The sequence below is a fragment of the Cricetulus griseus genome, chromosome 3 (genome assembly GCF_003668045.3).
Source record: "Cricetulus griseus strain 17A/GY chromosome 3, alternate assembly CriGri-PICRH-1.0, whole genome shotgun sequence".
Lineage (NCBI taxonomy): Eukaryota > Metazoa > Chordata > Mammalia > Rodentia > Cricetidae > Cricetulus > Cricetulus griseus.
In genome coordinates this window covers 134,748,492-134,761,466 of record NC_048596.1, presented here as the reverse complement: position 1 = coordinate 134,761,466, position 12,975 = coordinate 134,748,492, and the positions used below count along the sequence as shown (strand labels likewise).

The 12,975-nt window shown below is 40.5% G+C and overlaps 1 pseudogene; it reads left to right on the top strand.

Moving 5' to 3' along the window:
- Positions 1 to 4,110: 4,110 nt before the first annotated feature.
- LOC100771133 lies at positions 4,111 to 5,697 on the top strand (annotated as a pseudogene).
- Positions 5,698 to 12,975: the final 7,278 nt, after the last annotated feature.

The following is a 12,975-nucleotide window of genomic DNA, read 5'->3' as shown; positions in this document are numbered from 1 at the left end:
TTATTTGCAATAGCCAGAAACTGGAAGCAGCCTAGATGCCCCTCAACCGAAGAATGGATAGAGAAAATGTGGTACATTTACACAATGGAGTACTATTCAGCAGAAAAAAAAACAATGGAATCTTGAAATTTGCAGGAAAATGCATGGAACTCAAAGAAACCATTCTGAGAGAGGTAACCCAATCACAAAAAGACAAACATGATATGCACTCACTCATTTGTGGATTTTAGACATAGAGTAAGGGATTACCAACCTACAATCCAAACTGCCAGAGAAACTAGTAAACAAGGAAGACCCTAAAAGTGACAAACTTTGTCCCTTGGAGAAGAGGAAAGTGTCACCATCCCCTGAGCAAATTGAGAATATAGGAAGGGGGGAAGCTATGAGAATGAGAAGGGAAGGAAAAGAAGGATGCAGAGGTAATGAGGAAGCAGAAATTTTGAGTCAGGTGTATATTAGAAGAAAGGACATATGATAAGTGGGATTTTAGTTGGGGGAGTGGTAGAGGAGTAAGTGAGGGAGAAGGGAACTGGGATCGTCATGTAATTCAATCTTGTTTTTAATTCAAATATATAAAAAACAAAAAATAAAATAAAAACTAAATAAATAAATCAAGTGGTTTTCAAATGCTTGGGAATTTGGTTTGCAAAAATTTTAACTTTGTTTTACCTTCAATAGCTCCCTCAAATTCAAGAAAGACTGCTGATATCTATGCTGTCCACATACACTGAGTGATGTATCCTGGATTCTCCATTGGAATCTTGAATATTGAGATCAGATCCTTGATCAAGAAATAGAGACAACCTCTGTTTCTCTGCTCTGTACAGTCTCAAGATATTGTGACAAGGAAATACTGTTGAATCAAAGAATTCAACATAAACTTGCCCCAGCTTTCACCTATATGTAAGTGATATTAATTTTGCTTTCATCCTAACCACTGAAGTCATATTAATTTCTGAAATTGAATCTTTGAACTACCCTCACTAGTAGGATGGACTATTTGCCAAGGGCATTTATCTTGCCATCATTAAACAATAGGAAATAAAACAGATGCAGAATGCCTTTGAAACTTTGAATTGGAATGCAGTTCTGTGGGAATGAGAAGCATTTCATTGTGTGAAAATTGTAGGGCACTATGTCAACATGCAGAATCACTCATGTATTTAGACATGGTATGCAACATTTATCTCCACTGACCCATGGATAAGTATTGAACTCCATTCTATAATTATATCATTTGTCCTTATAATTTTCTATATAACACAAATATTTGGCAGTGTGAATAAAATCCACAGCTCTTGCAGACTAGATAAGTGGTCTATCACTGAGCTATGTAGTCAAGAGCAGTCTGTTGGAACAGAAAGAACATGACTATTGGGTTGAATTCTTTTTTTTTTCTTTTCAGATTTTTTTATTTGAATTAGAAACCAGGTTGTTTTACATGACAATCCCAGTTCCCTTCTCCCTCCTGTCCTCCCCTACTACCCCCTAACTAAAACCCTACCTATCACATACCCTTTTTTCTATTCTTCCCCTGACTCAAACTTTCTGCTCCCTCATGACCTGTTCATCCTTCCTCTTCTTCCCTTCTCATTCTCGTAGCTCCCTCCCCGCTCTTCCCGTGCTCTCAATTTGCTCAGGTGATCTTGACCCTTTCCCCTCTTAGGCATATACCCAAAAGAAGCACATTCATACCACAAGGACATCTGTTCAACCCATGTTCATAGCAGCATTATTTGTAATAGCCAAAAACTGGAAGCAGCCTAGATGCCCCTCAACTGAAGAATGGATAGAGAAAATGTGGTACATTTACACAATGGAGTACTGCTCAGCAGATAGAAAACAATGGAATCTTGAAATTTGCAGGAAAATGGATGGAACTAGAAGAAACCATTCTGAGCGAGGTAACTCAATCACAAAAAGACAAACATGGTATGTACTCACTCATATGTGGATTTTAGACATAGAGTAAAGGATTACCAGCATACAATTCACACTGCCAGAGAAGCTAGTAAACAAGGAGGACCCTAAGAGACATACTGGGTTGAATTCTTAATTGAGTTTCATCTTGTTCTAGACTCCATTATCAACTGACTATTTCTCAGACTTTCTGTGTTATGGTTTCTTGTCCATAAATGGGTGTCCAAAGGAATCCTTCTGTCCAATTAGGATGTATCAATTGCAACACTACAAGTATTCAGAAAATAATCTTAACCAACATATGAGCATCTTTTAATTATTTAAGTTATTAATGTAAACACTATAATAAATGTATTTCAAGTCAATGTTAGTCCCTTTATATATATTTTTAATTATATTAAGGAGTATACATTTTAGATTCCATGGAAATATCTTCAAAATTTGAGACATGTTCTGATTTAAATTTGTGCTCCTGCTGCCTCAGTGTCCAGGTAACTTTGGTTGTAGATGTGACACAGCAATGAGCTTGATATTTGCTTTTTCTCACACTATAATTCATCTAAAATTGGCATGCCATTCACATTTCATAATGCACAGCAATAACTGCCATCACTTCAAAACAATTCTTGGAAAAGGAGGTGCCCATAACTGTCTTTTAAGTTTAGATTTTTCTATTATTATTCTTCAGTTAGAATTATAAATGTTAGTAGGCAGTGATGAAAAAACATCAAATTGAATTTCTTTTGTATAGTTTTAAGTGGGAGGCAGAAACATTAGGAACATTATGTCATTTCTGTGCATTCTATAATTCGTGAAGCATTGTGTTTATTGTGTACATTGACATTAAATCACAATTCCTTTATTATTTTCTTATAGGATTCTGTTCTATATTCAATGCTCCTTAAGAAAATGCTCCGTAAGATAATTATGGGGGGACAGTAAACCTGTTAGAGTTTTGGTCTCAAGGTTGTATTGCTCCAGAAGAAGATCTGAACACTGGTCATGCGTGACCACAGGTACCGAAGAGACTGTAGTTGAGAAAGCAAGGCTGCCCTCGACTCACCCTTGTTGCCCTCAATTGAGCTAGGAAAGGTAGGATTCTCCCGTCACCCAATTTCCTCAAGGCCCCTCATCCCTAGCTGCCAGTGTTCTTACATTTTCCCCATGTCCTTATCATTGACAAAATTTTGTCTTGACAGCAGGTACAGTGCCTCTTTCAGTTTCCCCGCACACACTGCCTCATGAACGGTATTTTCTGGGTCCTATGGCTAGCAGTACCTGTCCTCACTTGCACAGCAACACCAGAAAATTTTCCTTTTCCGTTCACTGCTTGAGCCATCACAGAAGCCCAAGAGTGTATTTTGCTCCTTCTTAAAGCAGAAGAGCTTCTTCAGGGTGGAGAAACATCTCTGTGACCACCTTTCTATAGCTAAAGTGTATATAATTTTATCGCATGGTGAGCTTTCACCATTCACTGTCAAAAACCTGAACCAACCTCCAGGAGTCCCACAAGTGAGAGGCTCTGGCCTGACCATTCTAACAGCTATGGAACAGCCGTTGCTAAGCAACACCGGTAAACACAAGCATGCTCCTTCTTCCTCATCAATAACTGACAGTTCACGGAGTAACTAGGGCTCACTGCGCATGTGCAATGGAAGTGTCTGGTCTTCCTGGGCTTCAGTTTGTGCATATCCTGCAAGGTCGCCATCTCTTCCTCCAGGTTGGTAGATCCTGTTTTTCCCACAATTATCCTGCTTAGCGCTTTTCTTACGGGGCGGTAATTATTCATTCTAAAATCTTTTCTTGGATTTGTTGTTAGTTGCTTTGCTGTATTTTGTTTTCCTTTTTACTTAGAGGCCATGGTTGGGGGTTGGGATTTCCTTTCTAGGGATATGGAAAAATTTTTCTTGAAGCTTCCCTCTGGTGGTTTTCGTTCTGTGTTCTTGGCATATTCCATGTAGCGAAAAACTTAGCCCAGGAGTGATGCCACACACCTTTAATCGTAGCGATTGGCAAAAGGCAGAGACATATGGATTTCTGTGAGTTTGTGGTCAGTTTGGTCTAGTGAGACAGAGCTGCAGTGTGAGAACTTGATCCAAAAAATGGACATTGGGGCCCTTCTTTTTGTGAATGAAGCTCCACGGAACATCCCTCCTGGGGATCCCAGGGAGCCGCTGCCCCTGAGCTCAGATGCACAGGCACCACCAGCATCCCAGGGCGCGCAAGCTTTGCCCCAGCTGCCGGCTAGCGCTGTGTGGCCCCCGGGAGGCGGGCAGCAGCGGGAGGCGCAGCTCCAGGAACCAGGCCAGGCTGCTGGGCCATGGTCGCGGTCCCCTGATGGGCAAGCAGCACTTGTCTTGGGCTACCGCACCCCCCTGCTCGCGCTGCAGCTCGTCCACATCTACAGCTCCACTCTGCAGGAGCTGCACCGCCTGGAGCATCAGGACAACCTGTACCAGGACATCACGGATCGCCTTTGTTTTGCCATTCTCTACAGCAGACCAAAGAGTGCGTGTGTCAAACGAACATTATCTCAGCATAGATAATGAACTTGAATAAGAGAATTTCTATGCAAATTTTGGACTGCTCAACCTGGCAAAGGTTTACAGATATTGTTGCAAGATAAATAAGAAGCTCAAGTCCATTACAATGCTGAGGAAGAAAATTTTACCGGCACTGATCGGAGGAAACAAGCGAACGCTGCCTCCCTTATTGGCTATATATATTTGGGAAGGACTCCAGAAGACACATATGGGACATTAATATTTGGAGATAAAGCCTATATCCCTTTCAGAGACTCTGCCTACGGAAGCTGCAGTTTCTATATTACACTTCTCAACTGTTTTCACGCAGTAAAGAAGGCAATGCTGTACGGCTTCTTTTATTTAACGCATTTAACCTTGATGAATATGAACACTATGAAAAAGCAGAAAATGGAGATTTCAATGGATAATACCGGAGCGGTTTCTTGCCTTCTGTGGACCTCATTCAAGATCCAGGCTTGAGAGTGGTTACCACCAACATTCTCCTCAGACTGATATTCCATATTTTAAGAATCACAATGTAACTACCATTTTCCGTCTGAATAAAAGGATGTATGATGCTAAGCGCTTTACGGAAGTTGGTTTCGATCACCTGATCTTTTCTTTTCCGATGGCAGCATTCCTGCTGAGTCAATCGTCCAAGAATTTTTGGATATTTGTGAAAATGTTGAGGGTGCCATTGCTGTGCATTGCAAAGCTGGCCTTGGTCGAATAGGTACTCTGATAGGCTGCTACCTCATGAAGCATTATCGGATGAGGCAGCTGAGAGCATTGCCTAGCTCAGAATCTGCAGACCAGGTTGGACCCCAGCAGCAGTTTCTGGTCATGAAACAGTCAAGTCTCTGCCTGGAAGGCGACTATTTCCGTCAAAAGATGAGAGGGCAGGAGAATGGACCCCTCAGTGCAGACCTCTCCGAACACCTCTCAATGTTGATGACATTTCGATAAATGGGCTTGAGAATCAGGACAAGCAAGAGTCTGAGCTGTATAGTGATGATGATGAAATTAATGGACACAAGGAGACAGACTTCGGGCCCTGAAAAGTCGGAGACAATCAAAAGTCAACACTATTCCCCTCACAGTAATTCTTCAGTCCAGTGTTCAGAGCTGTGAAGCCCCTGAACCTAACCTTTCTGGCAGTGCAGGCATTACTAAACGAACCACCAGATCTGCTTTGGGGAAAAGCAGTCTTAAAAGTCCAGCCATTTCAAGGACTAAGACTTTCTTGGATTAAAGTAAGAAACCGGTGACCAGCACTCCAGGGAAGACTAGGAACAGAAAACCCCAACAGGACTTAGCCAATCGATCTGAGAACAAAACAGACACTGCAAAGGCCTTAGTTTCTTTCCAGATCAGCCACTCGCTGATTTTAGGGGGTGTGGTTGAACCATTTGAGGGGTCCATCTCTCCTTTTTATAATCTCAAGTTGGATAAAAGCTGCTGTTGTAAGCTTAGTCTCAGGTGTCAATACCCAGTCCTCTGCCACCAGAGAGCTGTCTGGTGAATGTGGTACCTGTGATGGCAATTGTGTTTGGTTGCTGGCCTTCAGAAGAATGAAGGATCTGATGGAGATCTCTTGGCTATTTATTTTTGTTCAGCTTGAGACCCGGTCTTGCAGTTAAGGATGAAAGGAGATGAGCATCCTCTAGTGGTACCCTCTGTCTTAAGACAGGATTTGGTACGGATCAGTTTCACTTTATTCTTGTTAACTGGGATGTTCACTGTGTGAAGTACCCAAGCTGCTTGTCTTTCACCAAAGAGTGCTTTATAACAATCTGTGAAAACTGCATTTAAGCATTGTTACTGTGTTGTTGTGGTTACTAAAACCTGCTAATGAATGTTGATAGAGCAACTGAACCTTTTCTCGGTTGAAAAGTTAAGTCTTTCCTTCTGTCATGAAGATTTCAGGGCTGGGACATTGGGCTGCTCAGTCACATTAGAATTATGTTTCCTCCCATACATTAAAACCAAACAGCAACGCTGATGTTTGTCTTTGGAAAAGCATCCTAAATAATTGTGGCTTTAAAAACAAAATTGTTAACCCGTTGTAAAGTCTTGCTCTGTAATGCTGTGGAGTTTCTTTTCCCATGGTTCTCAGTTTGATTTTAGCGACAATCGCTTGCTTCTGGAATTTAGTTGTTTGTGTAAGAGAACTTACTGTTGCCTTTGGTTATGGAATGTGACTAGAAACTATAGTGTGCCTTTTCTCTTCACCCTTGCCAGCAGCACTTGTGCCCTGAAGCAATTGCAAAACCAGAATTTATCTGCTGCCAAAAATAAAAAGATGGAGCCAATAATTAGAGAATACTTTACAGTTGTCTTGGTTACTTTCACAATAGAAGATAATGGTTTCTGTCTTTTCCCAGTTTGGAGACTGGAGGAATGCGATATGGAAAACCATTGAGAGCCAATGCCTTCCTAAGACAGATGAATGTGTTAGGCAATCAGGCAATCCCATTTGAAAAAACTGCCTTCCTTGTAGTTGGAACGAACAGGTTTTAAGTCTGGTAAATGAAAAAAATAGAAAGACAGTGGGTCCCCCATTTCAGAGTTTCTGTCCTCAAATTGGCATTGGCTGACATTGGTTTGGGGGCCTGGGCATGTCAATGTAGGATCCACACAAAGAGCCCCTCCCCAGTCAGCTTTTAAGCACTAGAGAAAGGCAGTTAAGAGCTAGGTAGGAGGACAAACATTTCATTTACTGATAATGCTCAATCAAACTGCACCTGAGTCTAAATAGCAACTTTTCAGGGTGGGTCTTCCTCCCCTGAATAAGCTAGGCCTGGTGCTTTGGAAACCCCACTTCCATCTGAACCAAGCTGAATTTGTCCTCAGTATATCAGGATGGTGTGCATGGGACCTGCCCACTGTGGCTCATGGTGATTGAGTTTGGGAATAACCTACTTGGGCTTCAGTGATAACCACAGCGCTTTTTAGAAATCTCCCCTTCATGTGGGTGGTTCCATTCAGCTAGAATGGCTACCACTGTGGCTCTTGCCTGTATTTAACTCTTTTGCTAAAGGAAATGTGAGTTGGTGAGGACACATTGCCAGGAAAACCTACTCCAGATGCTGAGGTGATAGATAGCTTTGGGGATGGACAGTCACCAGCACTGACTGGTGACATCTGGGATCCAGGAAGTCTGGTAAATCCTTCCTGCTGTGAATTAGTGGACAATTTCTCCCCAACTACAACTACCCAGAACCTTCTGGGATAGAATACCCTGTTGCTACAGACCATGAACCAGTAGATGTTGGATGGAGGGGCCTCGTTAACTTAAGAACTTTAAATAGCTGTGAAACTATATCAATCTTCTTCCAGCGGAATTAAAAATTAGAAAGTATATGTATAGGTGCCCTAGAAGCTTTTTGGGGGACCCAGACCATCCAGAGTTCAAGAGAGAAATGTTTGCAAAGTTGGGCTTTAGGACTTGCAGACAGATTCTGAGGCCCAACTAGAACTCTGTTGCCATGAGGCCCTGAGCAGCACCATATTCAATGGTAGCGGCATTTATCTAACATGACCACATGGCTGCTCTTCCTCAGAACTTCCTAGCTTTAACTTGATCCCCAAAATCTAGCCCCTATCCATTGTCTTGCCCCATGCCCTGCCACCTCTCCCCCACAGGTGGTTTCTACCTCTTGGCTTGGGCCCCGACAGGTCATAGAGGCTTTCCCAAGTGTTCTCATGAGGCTCGTTGAACATTTGCAGGTTTATCAGACCTTTCCAGGTTTCTGGGTAACATGTGCCTAGAATTCCTTAGTCCTCCGTTAGCTTGAATCAGTGACAAGTGAATGTTTGTTTGGTGTGTGTTCTATAGCTTTTCTTCGTATATTTTCTGAAAGTTCTTACCACATTTTAGAAAGCAGTTGTTCAGAAACCTTAAAACCTATTTTCTTTAAGATTTCTCTCCCACTGAAATGCCCTAGTGAGGTTAGCCACTGCTCTTGCATTTCTCCTTAAATCTGAATGTTCCCCATGTTACTGAGTTGAAATACTACAGATATGTTAAAAAGACTTGCCTATACTGTAGAAGAAATTACCTCCTTAATGGCCCAATAGAACTCACTGTAGATAGACTGTCCATCAGATTAAAGTACTGTGGTTTTTACACCCATTGTTTGAAGATTAAGTGAGGTTTTAAAGTGTAATCAGTATTTGATCAATCATTGTCTTGATATTTTATTAAATTGTATGTATATTTCTAGTCATATTTTTAAAGATAAGAGAACTGGTTGGATGTTTATTCTCCTGAATGTATTTTTAAGATAAAGCTTCACCGTGGCCTGTAAACTTGGCACATACATGTAGTTTTTGATACTTCTTGTTGCATTTGAAAATCTTGTGTATTGTAAAATGGTTTTATACAAAATACTAAGTGGTAGAAATTGTATAATTTACAATCAAATAATTAAAATATCAAACAGGAAAAAATGAACATTGTGTTTAATTTAACATGATGACAATATTACATGGAGAAGTTATCATTCAGCCATGGCAGTTGCATTCTAAATGTATTCTGTACAGCCAGGTCTCTTAGGTGTTTTAATGAGAATGTCCCCAACAGCTTTAGATATTTAAAGAGTTGGTCCCAGGTCGTGGTGCATTTTGGGCAGCTTGTGGGACATCTGGGAGATGGAGCCTTGACAGATGACATGTGTCCCTGGAGGCAGGCCTTGAATGTTCATCATCTCTGTGCACTGGATTTGCTCTCTGCTTCTTGCCTATGGGTGAAATGGTGTCTCTCTGCTTCCTCTTCCTGACACCATGTTTGCCAGTTGTTGCTAAGCCTTCTGGCCATGATAGACTCCTATCTCTCTGGAACTGGAAGCCCAAATACAGTTTTTTTTTCTGTAAGATTCTTCTGGTTGATGTATTATCACAAAACAGAAAAATAATAAAATCTCTGGATGCCAGCATCTCAGAGATCTTGAAAGATGTGGTCATTACTTTGAATGTATTAGTGTCTGGATATGATAACACAACCACCTTGGTTTCCAGATCTGGTGTTCTTATGTTTGATTCTTTCTACTGCTCATGCTCTTTCCAGAATTTCTATGCTTACTGTACAGATGTTTCCATGTAAAGACTGCAGCAGTTCTACCATTCTTTTGTCTGAATTTCACATCCACATACTGTGTTCTCTTTATTATATATTCAGCTGTATATTTGGGTCTCATTGATGTAATGGGTGCTTCTAATTACTTTAAGTTTCATTTTTATAATAATTATTTTTACACAATTTAATTATATCACTCTGTCTGCATGCCTGTGTCTGCTTGTGTATGTGTGTTTGCATGTGACTGTGTATCTTTGTATATGTTATGTAAGTGCAGCTGTTTGATGTGGATAGAATAATGTGATATGTTTCCTGGAGTTGGAATAGTACACAGTTGTGACCCATTTGAATTGCATTCTAGGAATTTATCATTTGCTGTATATTTTGGCCATTACCTTTGTTTCTAGAATGGTCACTGAAGATCCTGCCTGCCTCCATATTAGCCTTAAAAGCCATCTTATATTAAATACAAATTAGTTTCTTCCTGTTTGTAATGAAACCTCTGTATCTCAAGGAGTGGGTTCTGCCCCACCTGTAACCTTAACTACAAATGGTATTGTACTGCCTGTCCAGGAATGGAAATCATGACTTTGTTTCTCAAGGCTAAAAACCATCTTTCAACCCTACCTTTCTTCCAAAAGGGTTGTTACTGCTACCTTGTTAGGGCTACCTGTCCTTAGGCCCACCTTGAAATCATGTCTTATGTTCTGCTCCTGAACTCCTGCATACTTTACATATCAAATCCTCCATTGGGAAAAACCCAACCCCTGAGATTCAGAAAAACCTTAACTTCCTCAAGTCCAATGCTGTCCTCTCAAACACTGTCTTAGGGGGAGGCAGCTCCTGGTATGTGAATAAGAAAACTTGCTTTAATTAACTGCGTGCTTTAATTTATTTGCCATGATTTTTAGGGTCGGTGGTCTCTCTCTTTAACAATCTTTCATATTGACAGACACCATATGGAGCCGTGGGGGCAAGAACAAATTGGTCATGGTGTCAGGGTGGAATTTATGCATGAGGAAAAATAACAATGAACGTTCACTCACCAAAGCTTAAGGAACATGGCTATACCTTAATAGCAAATCTTCCAACAGCAGAGACCAATACTAAACTCATAACAGCTCACCATTCCCTGGGTAACCCCAGGGACTAAGTCTCAGTACAAATACTTATATCTTGGAAAAGTCAACATTGTAGTATCACTTACTGGGATACACATTTTTATTGTAAGGATTAATTTGGAATATCAATGTGTAAATCTTCTACTAAAACTAACACATATCCTAAAGGATGATGCCTTATCTGCCATTATGGTATTCTATACATTATTTCTAATTTAGAAATTCAGAGTCAAGGAAAAGTAGTGCTTGGTGTTGTGCTCATTAAATTCATATGTATTACCACTGTTCCCAACTGAAGGAGGACAGCTGACTTAATAGAACAATAGAATGTCAACAACACAGCCATAGTGATTACCATGGAGAATCCCAGGTTTGCCTGTCCAGCTGATAGGTAAATCTCTGTCCTTTTAGCAGATAAGGAAATCACTATGTTTATACTTCCTTATCAACTTTACTCTAATTTGGTACCTGAGATGGTGTTGATGGCAGACAGCTTAGCAGCAGCAAGCCAACCTCAGCCAGCTCCTCCCCCTCTCAAAGGCTGCATCTCTCTAGTCAGCCATTTCAAATGTAAACATCAAGCCTTGTTTTTCTTAGAGCTAACAGGTCTCCTGCTGAGTAATGCAAACTCACAGACAGGATTTCCTTGCTGCCAGGCTTCTTGTTGAGAAACACAGAATCAAAGACAGGTTGAAATTTAAAAATGCTTTTCACAGATTCCTTAAAGAACTTGCTTTCCATTGACTAATCTCAGTAACCAACCATCATGGTAAATGATGGGATTTACCCAGAAGAGAAGGAAAAAAAGTTTGAAGCTTATGTAAGTTGTAGACCTCTGAGGAAATTATTTGAGGCATGAGAAAAGGGAGAGTTAAAGATGACACATATTAATGAAGGCTTCAAAATTCAGAGTTTTAACATATGAACAAGTGGAGTTCTGTCATAGGAGACACCTGCAACTATTGTTCAAGTGGTCATTATGGATCACGGTATTTTTCTCATTTCCACACCGTATTCTCTAGAACAATGACTCATAGATATAACAGTAACAGTACTCCATAGTTGATGTTTATTGTCATAAACAGCCATCCAGAAAACCTGCCCCAAGGATCCCAGATTCTGCCTCATGCTTGACACCCTGGCATATTAAAAAGCACAGTTTGACAACTACTGCTTGTCAGCTGGAGCTGCCCATTAGGGTGATTAAAGAAGGAGCTGAGTGAAGTCTTCTGGGAAGTGTTTTCTCAGAGTTGTCACAACAAAACTGTGTTAGAGACAGCAAATTTTTTTTTATTCTTTTATTAGTTCAAATTAGGAACAAGCTTGTTTCACATATCAATCCCTTCTCCCTCTCCCTCCCCTCCCTCCAACATCCCACCTGCCCCTAGCCATCCCCCCTCCACTCCCCAGGCAGGGTAAGGCCCTCAAAAGGGGCTCCCAAAGAGACAGCAAAAATTTAAGCAGGACTTTTCTTTTCTTTTTCTTTTTTTTTTTTTGCACATTGGGCAACATTGCCTTATAGTGATTATAACATTTTGGTACACCTGCATTTTCAGTACAACCCATAACATGAAATGTAGAATTTTGTAGTATTGGAACAGTCAGAACTCTAGGGTTACATTTTTGGAAGTCAGATTTTCAGATTATAAAACTGTAAGATGTGTAATGTTACTATTTGGGTAAAGTTCAGTAATTGGGAAAGTGTAGACAATTCATGTAACAGACACTTTCAGTATTGGACTATCTTCCTCTAGGTTATTAGGATCCATTATTTCTCCTGTTACTGAAATAAAAGAGCAAGAAAAACTTTTGTCAGGACCAATATGGCCAAGATGTTATAGTGTGCTACCTAACCTAAGGGATTTTGTTAAATGACATCACCTAACCTCAGAACAATGGTTAGGAAAGACATGTCAATTTGGGACTCAGGTAGAATTGAAATTTCATTATGTCATAGAATTATCTTTTATAGGTTTGCTCTATAGAGCATCAAATATCTACTTTATAGCTTCCAAAGAAGAACAGAATTCTGTCGTAAACAAAATAATCCACAATGTGGCCATGCATTAGATAAGGTCCATAGTGTTCTGTATTTCTGAACAATGCCGCTTACTCTCATGACTGTAATGTGCTTTTTCTTTTAAGTTTAGGGAAGCAAGGCACAGCACAAAATGTTATATCCTTCTATGGCAAGTCCCCATGGCAGAAAAGGAAGAATAACCATAAAAAGAGCCCTCTTTTAGAAAGAGAAAGATGGTGCCTAGCAGCCACTGGTACACAGGAAACATGGAAGCTAATAGTGCCTTCTCATTTGCAAGCAGGAATTCTTCCA